Below are 15,452 nucleotides of genomic sequence, written 5' to 3' on the forward strand. Positions count from 1 at the left end.
ACAACCCAAATATAAAGGACGGGAGAAAGAGTGGAATCCTCTCAGACAAATGCCTCGATTTGTCGTCAGTATTGTAAGGAATGGATATCATATCAGACTCGTCATCGTTTTCATCATCACAGAGAAAACCACAACTCACATCCTGTTCCTCCGTCAAAACAAAAATAATCAAATCGAAAACATCAGACGAGTAAATATAAAAAGTAACGAAGACAAAAACATATTTCACAAACAGAAGAATAAATACAGAAGCTAGTTTTCGTTGAAAGAAACGGTGGCCATGGTTCCTTCAAGTTTCAGAATATGCTTCAATTTTATAGGCCACCCGGTTCCGTTTCGAGGTATTAGGGTTTGTGTAAAACATTAGTTAGTGGGCCTTGGCCGGGACAAATTGGGCCGAACATTGCCCATGGACCGCGTAAAGAAAATGTTCCGTAGAAGGGTGTTGCTACGCGCACCATGTAAATAAATTGGTACACCAGTATAACTTGTGCAATTCCCATTTTATCTTTTTGTAAAACTGATAATCCGTATGAGGCTTATGAATTGCTCAATCCATAAGTGGGCCATACGGTTTTGTTTTTAATTTTTTTTTTCAAAATGTTACACCACGACGCTCTAACCAACTGAGTTAATAGGTTAATTATGTTATAAAATAATTAATGTAATTATATATAACACTAAAATTTCTAATGTATATTTAATTTGCATATAAATTTAGATAATAAATCTTATGACAATTAATTTTGATATAATAATTAATATGTTTACATATATCAAATTTATTTATATGATTTACTTATAGTCCATTGATGTAAATCTATCGATATTTATCTCCCTCGATTTTTCAAACAATTTATATTAGAGTCGATGTTTTGACTTAGTGATGGACTAAAATGAGTAAACAATGACAATGGATCTGTGAACATGAAGATTCCTTATATCAAGATTTTTTTTGACAAATAAAATAAAAATAAATAATTAAATACTATATAAATAAGAATAAAACTCATTAATTTCAAGCTTTACAACTTCCTTTCTTTGGCGACCACAAGTACTTCCAGTTATTCGGGTCACCACTTTAGCATGGAGAAACTTTCATTAGAAGCAATTAAATGACTAGTTACTTGGACTGTGTCACCAATAGAGATTTGTTAATTGAGTGTATGGACTGTTCAAGTATTGATAAATTAACATTTTTTACACTTCTTACCGCTATAATTAAAATTTCAAGACGAATCCTTGATTTCTTGTAACTCAGCAATTTACTCAGTCATCCAAATATTTGGCGCAGAGGATCAAGGTTTTCAATTTTTACAGTATTTCCTATTATGTTTTTATGATAAAATTTACGTGGCGGGATTGGATTCGATTCAGAGTGAGACACACAGTGAACAATTCCACTGAATCATATCATAAGTACATCGGCAACAAATGCCAAACGTGCAATTCCACCGAAACGCCAGCGGGACCCATTCTCCCGTGCTCCAAAGCCCGATCATATTATCACGTGCCATGAGGGAGCTGTTAGTGTTATGCTACGGTGCTGGTGCTACCTATTCACGATGCGGACGACGGTGCGGCCTGCCCTCGCGTGTGTCAACCACCGTTGCCGGCTCATGCGAATCACGTATTTGGCTTCTTTGTTGTCCATTCCCCAACTGTCCATGCGCTGTCCCTTGAAAATCGTTTATATGATTTTTAAAATTAAATCACAACTCTCAAACTTGACTTAATCTCAATCATTGGGGATGTGTATCTCTCTTCACAGATAAATGAGTTATTCCAGCTTGGATAAGACTTCACGCCTAAATCAAAGCATCAAAGCAAGCGTCTTCTTCCACAAGCTAAATGAAGTGTTTATGCAAGAGTGGGTTCAATTGAAATCAAAGGAAAACTTACTAAAACTTTTTATCTTTGTCCACACAAGGTAATTCTCCGAAACAGTGGCTTTGTTGCTTCTTTCCAAAACCTTGTTTTTTCACTGTCATTCTAAATCAAAATGTAGATTTTGGAATTATTGTTTTACATTGGATAATGTTAATTGTTAGTCTTTGATTTGGGATTTTTCTTTTGCTTATTATTGTTTTACGTTAATTTTTTTCATTTCTTTTGTTATCCCTTCAGCTTGTAAAATTTTGTAATAAACTTACTCAAAATTTATCTAAACAGGGTTAGAACTTTGGAGTTCCTAGAGCACAATCGCAGTAGTTCCCATAGATTATATATATGTTTTGTTATTATATGATACTTAATTTTTTTTACAGGAGTTAATTGATGGATCCAAAGGAATTGATTATCAAACTTGGTCTTGAATTCAATAGTTTGGAAGAGGCATATCTGTTTTGGACGGATTATGGAGGCATGAAAGGCTTTGGAGTTAGAAAAAAGAATTCAAGCAAGAGTAAGAAAGATGGTTCCATTACTCATTATAAATATGTTTGTTATAAGGAGGGCGTACGTCAATTTGATAAAAGAGATCATAAAACGACCAATCCAAAAGTTGAGACAAGAACAGGGTGTATGGCAAGTATGAAAGTTAAACAATTCAATGAGAAATATAAAGTGATTGAATTTTTTTTATGATCATAATCACCCACTCCATCCACCAGAAATTGTGCATATGTTAGTTTCTCAACGAAGAATAACTGAAAATCAAGCATATGAACTTGAAGTGGCAGAAGATGCAGGGATTAAACAAAAAGCCTCGTTTGATTTGATGAGTAAATATGTAGGAGGTACAGAGAATCTAGGGTATACCATGCAAGATGCAAAGAATTATTTGAATTCTAAGAGGCGGCGAGATATGGCTTATGGTGAAGCTGGGTGTTTGCTACAATATTTCCAACAACAACTCATAGATAATCCCTCATTTTTCCATGCATACCAAATTGATTAAGAAGAGCAAATAACAAATATCTTTTGGACTGATGCAAGAATGTTATTTGACTAGCAATGCTTTGGTGATGTGATTTCTTTGGATACCACTTATTGTACAAATGGAGATCATCGTCTCCTTGCAATTTTCTCAGGCTTTAACCATTACAGAGGGGGGGTGATATTTGGGGCTGCATTATTGTATGATGAGACAATTGACTCCTTTAAATGGCTTTTTGAAACATTTTTGTAGGTACATAGCAAAAAAAGACCACAAACTGTTTTCACTGATCAAGACCATGCCATGGCAAGAGCATTGCGGGAGGTTATACCAGAGACAAAGCATGGTTTGTGCACGTGGCATATAATGCAAAATGGAATCAAACATCTTGGCAATTTAATGAAAGATGGATCAAATTTCTTATCTGATTTCAAAAAGTGTATGTATGATAATGAGGAAGAAACTAATTTTGAAGCCTCATGGAGAATCTTATTATTGAAATACAATGTAGAAGAAAACACGTGGTTGAACTCCGCCTACCAAATCAAAGAAAAATAGGCAGCGTGTTATATGAAGTATGCTTTTACGCTTGGTATGCGTAGTACACAACTAAGTGAAAGCATAAATTCAAATATAAAGAGTTGCACAAGGCCTAATTTGAACATCAACCAATTCTTCAAGCAATTTGAAAGGATTGTCAAGGAAAAACGGTATAGTGAGTTAAAGCAAGATTATGAGATGCGTCAGAAGTTGCCAAGAATGTTCATACAAAGTTCACTTATGATTCGACAACTTTTGCAAGAGTACACTCCTCCCATGTTCAATTTGTTTTAAAGTTAGTGGGATCTAATAACTGCCACAAATATCTACAAAAAAAAAAGAAATGGAAGCTCATGGTGAATATGTGATAACAATGGTGGATGAAAATGGAGAGTGGAGAGTTAGTTATGAATCCCAAATTGAGAATGGAGAATTGACAATCACTTATAGTTGTAGGAAGTTTGAACAATAGGAAATATTGTGTTGTCACTTGTTGAGAATATTATTCCACGAGGATGTCAAGCTTCTTCCAAACAAATATATACTGAAGCGGTGGACACAAGAAGCAAGATGTGATACATACAATGATAATAGTGGGAGGCAAATTGATGTTGATCCTAGGTTGGAGAGTTCAAATCGATATAAGCAATTATGTCCAATGCTTATGAGATTGGCCGATGAGGCATTTGACTATCCAGAAGCATATTTTTTAGTTTATCAAGGGATGTTAGAGCTTAACAAGAAAGTGGCTGAAATTCGATTGAACCAACCACCACATGGTCCTTGTGATTCCACGTGTGAAGCCACAAGGTATGCTATGGAGCCTTCGACATCCAAAGGAATTGGATTTAAGAAGAGAGATGGTAAAAGGATGAAAAAAATAACCATTTGAGTTTAATCGTCTGAGCCACAAGGTAAAAGAATTGAACCCACTCTTGCATAAACACTTCATTTAGCTTGTGGAAGAAGACACTTGCTTTGATGCTTTGATTTAGGCAAGAAGCCAGATCCAGGCGGGAATAACTCATTTATCTGTGAAGAGAGATACACATCCCTAATGGTTGAGATTAAGTCAAGTTGGAGGGTTGCGATTTAATTTTAAAAATCATGAAAATGGTTTTCGAAGGGACAACACAGGGACAGCTGGAACAAGAACAACAAAGAAACCAAATCCTGTGAATCACATACCTGTGTTTTGAACTTGCAACCGAACTTCCTTCCAAGAGCGAGCGAGGCCCGCCAAGGCCCACCATCTCGTGGGCTCATCTTCTCAATTACTCGTTTCATTGAGGAGCACTCGCATTCTAGCTCATGCACCCACCTCCTCATGCTATCCATGTCCAAGCAAAGCACCTGATTCCCCCTCACCATCACCTGCCACGTGCACGCTTCCCCGTTCCACTATCATCCTCCATCTCCTCTTCCTCCGCCATCGTCGCCGAATGGCACGCCGGCTCCTTTGCTACCACTAGCATTCCGGCGATGGCGTGTCGCAGTTGAAGCTGCTCGAAGAAGAGCACCTGAACCACTGCTCGCAGTGGAAGTCTTTCATTCTGTGCAGCATGCATGCACGCCTCTAGCTTACGCTTCTGGCAGTCAAACACTCTACTAATCTTCTCCCTATCCGATTTCGAAACCCACGAATGAGCCTGCAATTATTAATTAACAATCCAAATTTATCGTTTTCAATAACTAATTATGGAAACTCGTAACGCAATATGTTATACGTATAGCTTATAGGTACCTTGAGGTAGACATCTACGTCACGATAGAGACCATCGTGAAACGTCTCGCTAGATCAGGAACTGAGATGGCAAAATCGTAGAATTTCGACGGCTTCAGATTCGCATCGAAAGCGATCTCCAAGAGATAACCGTCGATGAGTTTTCCAACTAGCATCAGTGTCGCCGATCTCGGAGCGAGGCCGTCGACTGCAGCAACGTTTCGTTCTTCTTGCAAAAAATAACCTAAAATCCTCGCCACACAATCAATATCATATAGAGTTTCGTTTAGATAGGAATAGCTAGGTATGAGAAGGTCATCTACAGTAACTTCATCGAGCTGCGAACCTATCTTTTTCTCCATCACGTTTCTGCATGCCTCGGAAGCAATCAATACGGTGGCGGTTCGTAACAGTCTAAAGAGAAACCTCAAAGGCGTAGAGTGCTTCAATGAAAGGTTCAATATCACAATCTCGAGTAGCTCTTTCTGTTCCGTTTCTGAAGAAGATAATGTCAAGGCTTTCCGATTGGACCTCGATAAACCTGGAATGTGTTTCTTTGCGTATTGCATAAAGCAGGTTTCGATTATCTCTGGCTTCAACTCAGATCCTTTCATGGCGAGAATTAATTGCTTGAACACAGGTAAACCTAGAAGCGTAAGCTCCTCAAACCAAGAACCATCTTCACTGTTTCTTCTGCTTCTTCTTCCGTTGGTGTGGAGGAGGAGTAACGTGGAAGCGGAATCGCTCACCGGCCACCTGAACAATGTTTCGGAGATGATGGAATCGACACACCTCTGCACGATGCCTAAGGTATCAACGAGAGGCATTAAGCGCTAGCAGGATTTTAATGCTACAATGGAGTCCTTGATGTTGTTGAGCACGGAGTGAGAGAGAAAGGTCTTCGTCTTGGAGATGAGGTTTTCTTTGGAGTGTTGTTCCGTCATCTCGAGAAACTCTTCGCCGCAGCACAAAGGAACCACATTGGAAGAGGATAAAGCGATTTTGACGCCGAAACAGAATTTCGCGGCTAATTCAAAGGTGTAGGAGCCGTGCGGGAAAGTCTGTGAACACCAAGTGACAGTGTTTTTCTTTCTCTTCAGCTTCTGAGGAATGATTTGTTTCATGCTTAGTTATTAGCTGGTGAAGCTTTCAACTCTTTGACATCAGAGGAGACTGAAATGAAACATGTCGAGACACATGGACAAGTTTTAGAGAATAAAGTACAGAGTATTGTTGGGTGTGCATGCATACATAACATAAGAATTAAGAATATTCGTATGAGTATGATATTGGAAGCTCACCTTGTGAAGATGGAAATCCATGTCATCCACTTCAATCACAATGTCACTTGGCAATCCAATTGTGCAAAACCTGCATGAAAGAATTGTTATGCATATGGTCTCGTTTGGAATAGGAAAATAGTGATTCAGAGACAGTGAGGGAAAAAAGAGTTATTCATCTAACCATGCTTGCCCTCTCGAGCTCAGTTGTGCCCCTGTTGCCATTTTCTCTATAAAATAACTAGGACTCTCCGGAATTCTCAGACTAGCTTACTAAAGAGTCAGATTCAAGAAAATCAAAATAATACAAATAAATTTCAGTTGAACTGGATTCCAAAGACATTGAAAACTAAGCAAATGTCAGAGTTTAGAGGCAAATAAAATGTGAAGAGAGGGGGACAGAGCACGTATTGTAGAGAAGTAGACTTGAGTAGCAAAGCCAATTGCAAAAAATAGAAGATGAGAATGAAAAGAAATCGTCTTTTTGTGTCGTGTTGAGGTTTTATGCCGAAAAGAACAAATAAAAGTTTAATATAAGAAGGTAAAAAGAGTGGGTGAAACAGTATGGAATCCACAAACTCAAAACGGACAAATAGACCTATACCAAATTCCTAAAAAGGGGTTCCATAGGATCCTTTTCCTTCCTTTGCCTGAACTTCCTTTCTTCTTTCTTCTTTTCTGAATTAGATCAGAATCTCACTATCACCTACTGTTTCTCTCTCTTTCTCTCATGACTTAAGATGGCAAATGGACTCAACAAAAAGGAGGTGCCATTGATTAGTTTTCATTTTGGAAAGACAATATTCACTCATTAGCACATATAGCATAACATTGCTTGCCAACCAGGTTGTTACTTTTGCGCAAATGATGGAATAGATTAGTACTTTTAGTTTAGGAATGAAAATTCTCATTTTCTCACGTACCGAGTTTCTTTGCTTAGTTTAATAAATCATTTTAGCATTATTTTACACAGAACAAGCGAAATAACTGTAAAAGACCTAAGGGGGCCCTTCAATTTGCTCGCTTTCCTACCAAGATTACATGGTATCATCTTTCTTAAGCTAGTTAGCCAATGAAATATTATTGATAATTGACCACGTGAGAGCATGGAATTCATAAAGCCTTTTCCTATATTTACTCTACAAGAAAGGAAGTAAATGTTATTCATCGTGATGCATAATGAACTTCCCTTTTGTCTACAGTTGATTAAGAATAATCACAGTGAAATTGATTAAAAATCAGACATTAGGTGAAGCCTGTGCAGAGTAGAACAAATCTTTCCGGTTAAGTGTAACGTAATGGATCTGAGATTGTTTATAATCGTCTCAGCTCATAATCTTAGGACACGTGACACTAGTTTGTTGATTTTGCTATTCTCTCAATTGGTATAATTGTATAAACAGGAGCGATATTAAATCATATATAACAGATGGTATATAATAGCAAGTTGGTTGATATACATATGCAAGTGTAGTGTGAATTTTTGCATTATTATTGTTAACGCCCGGAATTGATTTCCTATAATTGAGGAATATATTTTAGAGAGTAAAGCGTATAGTCTCCAACAAAAAAAAAAAATTAAGTAAAAAAGAAAGAAAAATACCAAGAGAGCCATGTCTTCATTTATATTTATCATGTTGTACTTCCGTTGAATTTACGACTGCTTTTATTGAGTAGACAACCACTGTAAGGTACATCGTTGCAATCACTAGTTCAAAGTGATTGAAGTTTTCAAATTGAGGCACGTGAGAATGTGAACAAATATCAAAAAGGCTGGGAAGACAGTTCCAAGAAGAGCAACAAAGGTCAAATAAACCCCACTTACCTTACTATTTCAAATTCCTTTGAATGGATCAATTTACATTGATTATTTGAGAATGTGACTGATGGTTGTAGGAATTTCTTTATCAATTACTGCTTTTCGCTCGTTTGGTGACTCACTATCAAATGATTTGCAAAGAGAATTTGAGTCAAATTGCCAATAATATATCCTATTAGCACTGCTATGGTTTTGGGCATAAGGGACGATTACAAGATGCAATTTGTGGATAAATTCCCTTGATCAGGTTTTTAGAAAACGTTAGTTTTATAACAGCAAGTCTTGCGGCAAATTAAAAATTTAGTTCCTGATACTACATTTTATTTTTGTTCGTATATACTCTACACTTAAATCTTCAGATGAAAAAACGTTTGTCTTTGATCTCTGCTAAAGCATTTTAGTCTATACACTTGAAATATCACTTTTTTTGTTTCAATATGAAAAAATTACAAGACCCTTATAACTTTAATAAATGGTAGGATTAATTTGTAAATGATTTTTCATGTCGAGACCAACGTATAGAATATTTTCAAGCAAAGAACTACATTCTAAACCGATATGTGAGACCTATTATTCTCAAAGTAAACAGGTTAGCTCAAGTGTGATTAATAGAATATGGCAATCCTGGCCTAAACAATATTGGGTACACAACCCACCAGAACATGAAAGGCTATGTAGTCTCAACATACTAAAATGTCTCTCAACAAGCAACCAAGAATCGTAGGAACTCGTGTAGGAATCCGTGGGTTTGATGGTACGGACCCTCTAAGGTGGATTTTCAAAATAAACCAATTTTTCGAATACCATACTACCCCTGAACACGAGCGTATCACCATTGCTTCTTTTTACATGGATGGTCGTGCCCTTGCTTGGTTCCAGTGGATGACTAGCAATGGGCAACTCACATCCTGACTAGGGTTCCTACACACACTTCAAACTCGTTTTGTCCCTTCCCAGTATGAAGACCCAACAAGTGCATTGTTTAAATTGACACAGAAGGGTTCAGTCGGTGCTTACCTTTCGGAGTTTGAAGACCTTGTGAATCGTATCATTAGGTTGCCGCCACCATTCCTTTTGAGCTGTTTCATTTTTGGGCTGTCATCGGAAATTCGTCGGGAGATCCAGGCTCTGCAACCGTTGATGTTGGTGCAAGCAATTGGGTTAGCTCGGCTCCAGGAAGAGAAATTCCTTGACACTCGTCGGCCCTTCCGTGGTCACCCAAACTCAGTCTCTACTTCTAAATTTTTTTCCACATGCATCGGCCCCTCCTCCGACACCTTCCACCCCTTCCTTTTCCTCGTCCCCTCTGGCCAACACTTCAAAATCAACACCCTCGGTGCCCATTAAAAGATTATCTCTCGAGAAGCTAACCCTGCGCTACGAACGTGGCCTTTGCTTCAATTGCAATGAAAAATATCATTGCGGCCACAAATGCGCTTCTAAGGTATTTTTGTTGATTGCAGATGATGATGAGGGTGGCCTCGCATCGGACCCTAATATAGACCCATTGCCCAAACCGCCTGATGGTTGTAACCCAACCCAGACCCAGATAAGTCTATACTCCTTTTCGGGTCACCTGGCCCCGGAAACATTACGTCTTTTGGGCTGTATTGCAGATCACCAAGTAGTGATCCTGGTTGATGGGGGCAGTACCCACAACTTCATACAGGAACACTTGGCCCATCAATTGGGCTTACCAACGCAAACCACAACTCCTCTCAATGTCATGGTGGGTAATGGACACCACCTTGATTGTCGCCATGTCTGTGCAACACTTGCCGTTCATATTAAGGACATTGTTTTCAATATTGACCTGCATGTCCTACCCTTGTGTGGTGCTCACATCGTATTAGATGTTCAATGGCTTAAATCTCTTGGGTCGGTGCTAACTGATTATAACGACTTATCCATGAAATTCTCTCGCGACGGACGCGTTATTGAATTTAAAGGTGATATTGCTTCCAACCTTTCCCTCCTTACACCACCCCAACTCCGCCGTCTAGTGCACAAGAGCGGAGCCAGTGCCTTATTTCACATTCGCATCCTTTCCACTGAGCTTCCTTCCAACCAGGCCTCACCCACCCAATTGTTGTCGGGAATTCAAACCTTAATCACTAAATTCAATTCTCCGTTTCAACAACCAACTACCTTACCTCCTTCCCGACCTACCAATCACCACATACACCTTTTTCCCAACTCGAACCCAGTGAATGTCCGTCCGTACCGTTATCCATATTTCCAAAAACAAGAGATTGAGGCTCAAGTATATTCAATGTTACAACGAGGGGTTATTCGTCCTAGTACCAGCTTGTTCTCCTCACCAGTATTGCTTGTTAAGAAGCATGATGGCACCTGGAGATTTTTTGTTGACTATCAAGCTTTGAACGCAATCACGATAAAAGATCATTTTCCGATCCTAACCATTGACGAACTTCTCGACGAACTTGGCGGATCACAGTGGTTTACTAAGCTCGACCTTTTGCAAGGTTACCACCAGATCTTGATGCATGAGGATGATATTATCAAGACTGCCTTCAAAACTTATCACGGTCACTATGAGTTCACCGTGATGCCGTTTGGCTTGTGTAATGCACCTTCGTCGTTTCAGGCGACAATGAACTCCCTCTTCCGCCCATACCTTCGTCGTTTCATCATTGTGTTTTTTGACGACATATTAATTTATAGTAGCTCCTTCAATGATCATTTTCTTCATTTGGAATTGGCTTTCCAGGTTCTATTGCAGGGTCAATTCTTCATTAAGCTCTCGAAATGTTCCTTCGCCCAAACCCAGGTGGAGTACTTGGGCCACGTGGTGTCCAACAAAGGGGTCGAACCAGTCCAGCAGGAGATCCAAGCCATACAGCAATGGCCAATACCACGCTCTTCACGAGGGCTGTGTGGATTTTGGGACTTGCTGGCTTCTATCGCTGATTCATTCGGGGCTACGCCATGATAGCTGCTCCATTAACAAAATTCACAACCTAAGACCCCTTTGAATGGTCTACAGCTGCTCAAACTGCTTTTGATACATTAAAGATTGCATTGACTTCGGCACCGGTATTGCTTCTCCTTGACTTCACTATCCTATTTATAGTGGAGATGGACGCCTCTAGGACTGGCATGGGTGCGGTTCTCTCCCAAAACGGGCACCCCATCGCCTTTTCAGTAAACAATTCAGCCCCAAACTCCTTTGTGCTTCCACCTACATCAGAGAATTATTCGCCATTACTACGGCGGTCAAAAAATGGCGTCATTACCTCTTGGGTCACCAATTCACAATCATTACCGATCATCGAAGTCTAAAGGAGTTGTTAACTCAAGTGGTCCAAACTCTAGAGCAGCAAATGTATCCAATCTGCCTCATGGGGTACGATTACTCCATTCAATATTGGACTGGCAAATCCAACGTGGTCGTCGATGCCTTATCAAGGATTTCAGACCTTGCTGCGAGCTCACTGTTATTCTTATCAGTACCTTCGTTGACATTTTTAGAGACACTTAAACAATAGTTGCACCAATACCAGGCTTTCGTTCAACTACAACAAGCTATTCTCGCCGAACCGACAACATATCCTGATCACTCTGTCGTTCAGGACCTAATCTTAAAGAATGGTTGCATTTGGTTACCCTCTGGGTTCTCCTTCATCCCCACATTATTGCTAGAATATCATTCCTCCCCAACCGACGCTCATATAGGGGTGACTAAGACCATGGCGCGCTTAAGTGAAAACTTCACTTGGATAGGAATCCGAAAAGATGTTGAGCAATTTGTTGCAGCATGCTTAGATTGTCAGTACACTAAATACGAAGCACAAAAAATGGCGGGGCTGTTGTGCCCATTACCGGTACCGTGCAGACCCTGGGAAGACCTTTCCTTCAATTTCATTATCGGCTTGTCAGAGTTTCGCGGTTACACCGCCATTCTGGTAGTTGTTGGTCGTTTCTCCAAGGGGATTCACTTAGGGATGCTTCCAACTTGCCACACAGTTGTCGTGCTTTTCATTGAGATTGTCAGAAAAATTCATGGCATGCCTCGTAGCCTGGTTTCAGACCGGGACCCCTTGTTCATCAGCCAATTCTGGCGAGAGTTGTTCCGGCTAAGCGACACTCGCTTGCGTATGAGCTCTGTTTATCAGCCACAAACAGATGGACAAACCGAAGTGCTTAACCACATCATTGAACAGTCACTACGTGCCTTCGTTCACAACAAACCATCTACATGGGGAAAGTTCTTAAGCTGGGTTGAGTGGTCATATAATACGTCATGTCACTCAAGCTCTGGCATGTCACCTTACAAAATTACTTTTGGCAAGAAACCTTTCAATATTCTACAATATCTTGCGGGAACATCTGTCGTAGCTGCCAATGATGACATGTTGACGAACATGGAAGCTGTTTCTGCAGAAGTTCGAAAGAAGCTCTTGAAGGCTCAAGCTCTCATGAAACAAAATGCTGACAAGAAAAAAAAGGATGCCAATTTGAAGGAAGGTGATTGGGTCATGGTCAAACTCTATCCTCACCGACAAGCATTTATTTTTGGCAACTCTCATGTTTTCTCAAAATTAAACAAGCGCTACTATGGCCCATATAAAGTATTGACTTGTATCGGCAAAGCTGCTTATAAATTGGAATTGCCAGAAGGTGCTCGCATCCACCTTGTTTTTCACTGCTCGTTGCTTAAACCCTTTCACTCAACCGCAGACAAGGCCAACATACCATTACCTCTACCTGAGACCATTATTGATAAATCAACCAATAGTTACTACCTTGGTCATATTAGGAACCTGCCGCGAACAAACGAGTGGAGATCCAAAAGTGCAGGTTCTGGTTCAATGGAAGGGCTAATCACCTGATGACACCACTTGGGAGGACTGGGACCAATTGAAGTCTGTGTACAACCTTGAGGACAAGGTACTTTTCGATGCTGGTGGGAATGATAGGAAAATTGCATAACATCCAACATTAAGGGAGAAATCCACAAGGAAGATGACCACACCTGGATATTTGAAGGATTACATCTAATGGTCCTCAATTAAAGCTGAGCTGGCTTTGTCTGCCACATTGTTGCTATTTTGTTTTAGTGGGTGTATCCACTAGGCCACTATGATTCTGTAGCACACAAAATGTCAAATTCTGTTAGAGACAATTGTTATAAATACCAAAATCATGTAATAAAGCAGCAATGAAAATTATCTACAAGTTCCTTTTCTTTCTCTAAGGAGGTCTTTGGCCCTCGAAGCCAGCTTTTTTTATTCCTTGTTCCTAACAGAGACCTACTTTTGGCCGAATGTATGTTACGTTGAGGCAGACGCTAAAACAAACATGCTACAAGTGGTTAGGAATTAACATAAAAGGCAAGCATTGATTGAAAGTACTACAAGGTGTACATACATTCCAATTTTCATTCATCTCTTGCCATTCACAATCACTAACTTGAGTGATATAGTCTGTAGAGACAGGAGACACACCTTTCGTGACCAAGAGAGCTTCTCAAAAGTCAAAGACCTCATTCAAGATTCTACCTTTTCTAGTGAATATTCTTCTCCTTTAAATTGGTGCAAAACAAACTAAAACAATTTCAAATATAGAAATTAAATTTATAGTTTAACCTTTCAATTATTGTTATATCCAAAATGTCAACTGTTCCTTCTCTCCTTTCACCAAATTCCCTCCCATTGTGGTTCGAAGACAACCACATTTACAAAGTATGGGTTAAAGAAGTGACGCACAAAACCACAACAGAGAATAAAAAACAATATACCTAAATCCAAAACTTAAATTGACCAAATTTGAAGCATTTGATGTTAGAACACATGGTACAAGAGCAGAGGAATTTATTCTTTATTAGTAGATCCATTAACATAGAAAATAATGTTGGTCTACGTTGGTCAATTTCACATGACCATCCCTACATTACATTATTAATACCAACCTCCTTAATACTTTTTACTACCGCGATCTCTATTCATTTGCATGTGTCAAATAACAAGAAAAGAACTGTTGCAGATCAAAATCCAACGCAGCTTCATTAATTTTGAGAATTCCCATTTCCTACAAAAAGTAACATTTACAAGAAAGGGTAAACTCCATGCCAAATTGTCCATAACGAATTGGCATTTACATAATAAAAAAGGCATTTCTTCATAATCATAAATCACTTTAGTACGTTAGTGTGTCTGTTGGTTAAAAGTTTTTTTAGATAATGTACTTATGTTTGTTCCAAACCGTTTTATATTTCAATTACTCTTCCCTCTTAAATCAGTTGTTTCTTGGACTCTATGATGAACATTTCAAAAAAAGAAAAAAAGTTGAACCACTTTCAAAGTCGATCGTCAACGTTATTGTATGTTCATGCAATAAAGAAATATACATAATCATTTTGCTTTATTCAAAATCACTAAAAATAGTGAAGAACATCGTTTCTCTTGTTTTGTTGTTTTTTTTTTTTACCGTGTGTTAGCAATGAATCTAATGATATTGATTAAACGAGCATAGCTGTTTTTGAACCTTTGAGCAAGAGCAAGTTGAAAAGGTTTAATTACCTTGGGAGGAGTTATTGGATTGAGTAGGTTTCTGAGTGGTGGTTGTGCGTGTGACAACACCGAGCCAGGAGCGGCACGTGCAGTGCATTCCCTGATCAATGCTTGCATAGAGAGTGGTCAAGTGATTGCCACATCCCCCCCACAGGTTTTACAGTCAACCCTATAACACATTATTTTGGCTTTCAAACTCTTCAAGACGCTTGCTTGCTTATATTCGGATCATTGCCAAGCATCTCGTTAACATCAATGTTTTCTTCATTTAGTTATCCACTCGTGGGGCCAGCTCACCACTGAAGATAACGCCTTACATAGTTATATTTGGTTATTCCATTTCAAAGATTCGTTTTATCACCCACTCGTTGTGGTTTGCCTTTCAGAACCTCCATGGAGCATATATTGCATTCGACGACTGCAATGATGCCACGTCCTTAGGAATAATCGCTCGAGAAAAAACATCACTCTCACTTCTTGTCCTCGGTCTCTTTCATTTGTTGCTAGACCTTGTACCTAGTAATTTCTCACAGCTTTGAGCATTGACTAGAGGAGGTGATTACATAGAGCTATTTTTATATTCACAATGCTGAAATACTTCTCACGTCGCCGCATCCTTTAGGTCTCTTTGTTTCTCAATTTTAAACATTTTTCTTATCTAAGGTCAAAGAATATAGCA

At 39.1% G+C, this 15,452-nt stretch overlaps 1 non-coding gene and 1 pseudogene across 1 annotated transcript; both read right to left on the reverse strand.

The window, feature by feature from the left end:
* Positions 1 to 36: 36 nt before the first annotated feature.
* On the reverse strand, positions 37 to 125 carry LOC114368776. The gene has a single exon (XR_003657412.1). It is a non-coding gene; the product is annotated as a small nucleolar RNA SNOR75 (small nucleolar RNA).
* Positions 126 to 1,334: 1,209 nt separating this feature from the next.
* On the reverse strand, positions 1,335 to 15,452 carry LOC114421259 (annotated as a pseudogene).

This window comes from Glycine soja, chromosome 1 (assembly GCF_004193775.1).
Source record: "Glycine soja cultivar W05 chromosome 1, ASM419377v2, whole genome shotgun sequence".
Lineage (NCBI taxonomy): Eukaryota > Viridiplantae > Streptophyta > Magnoliopsida > Fabales > Fabaceae > Glycine > Glycine soja.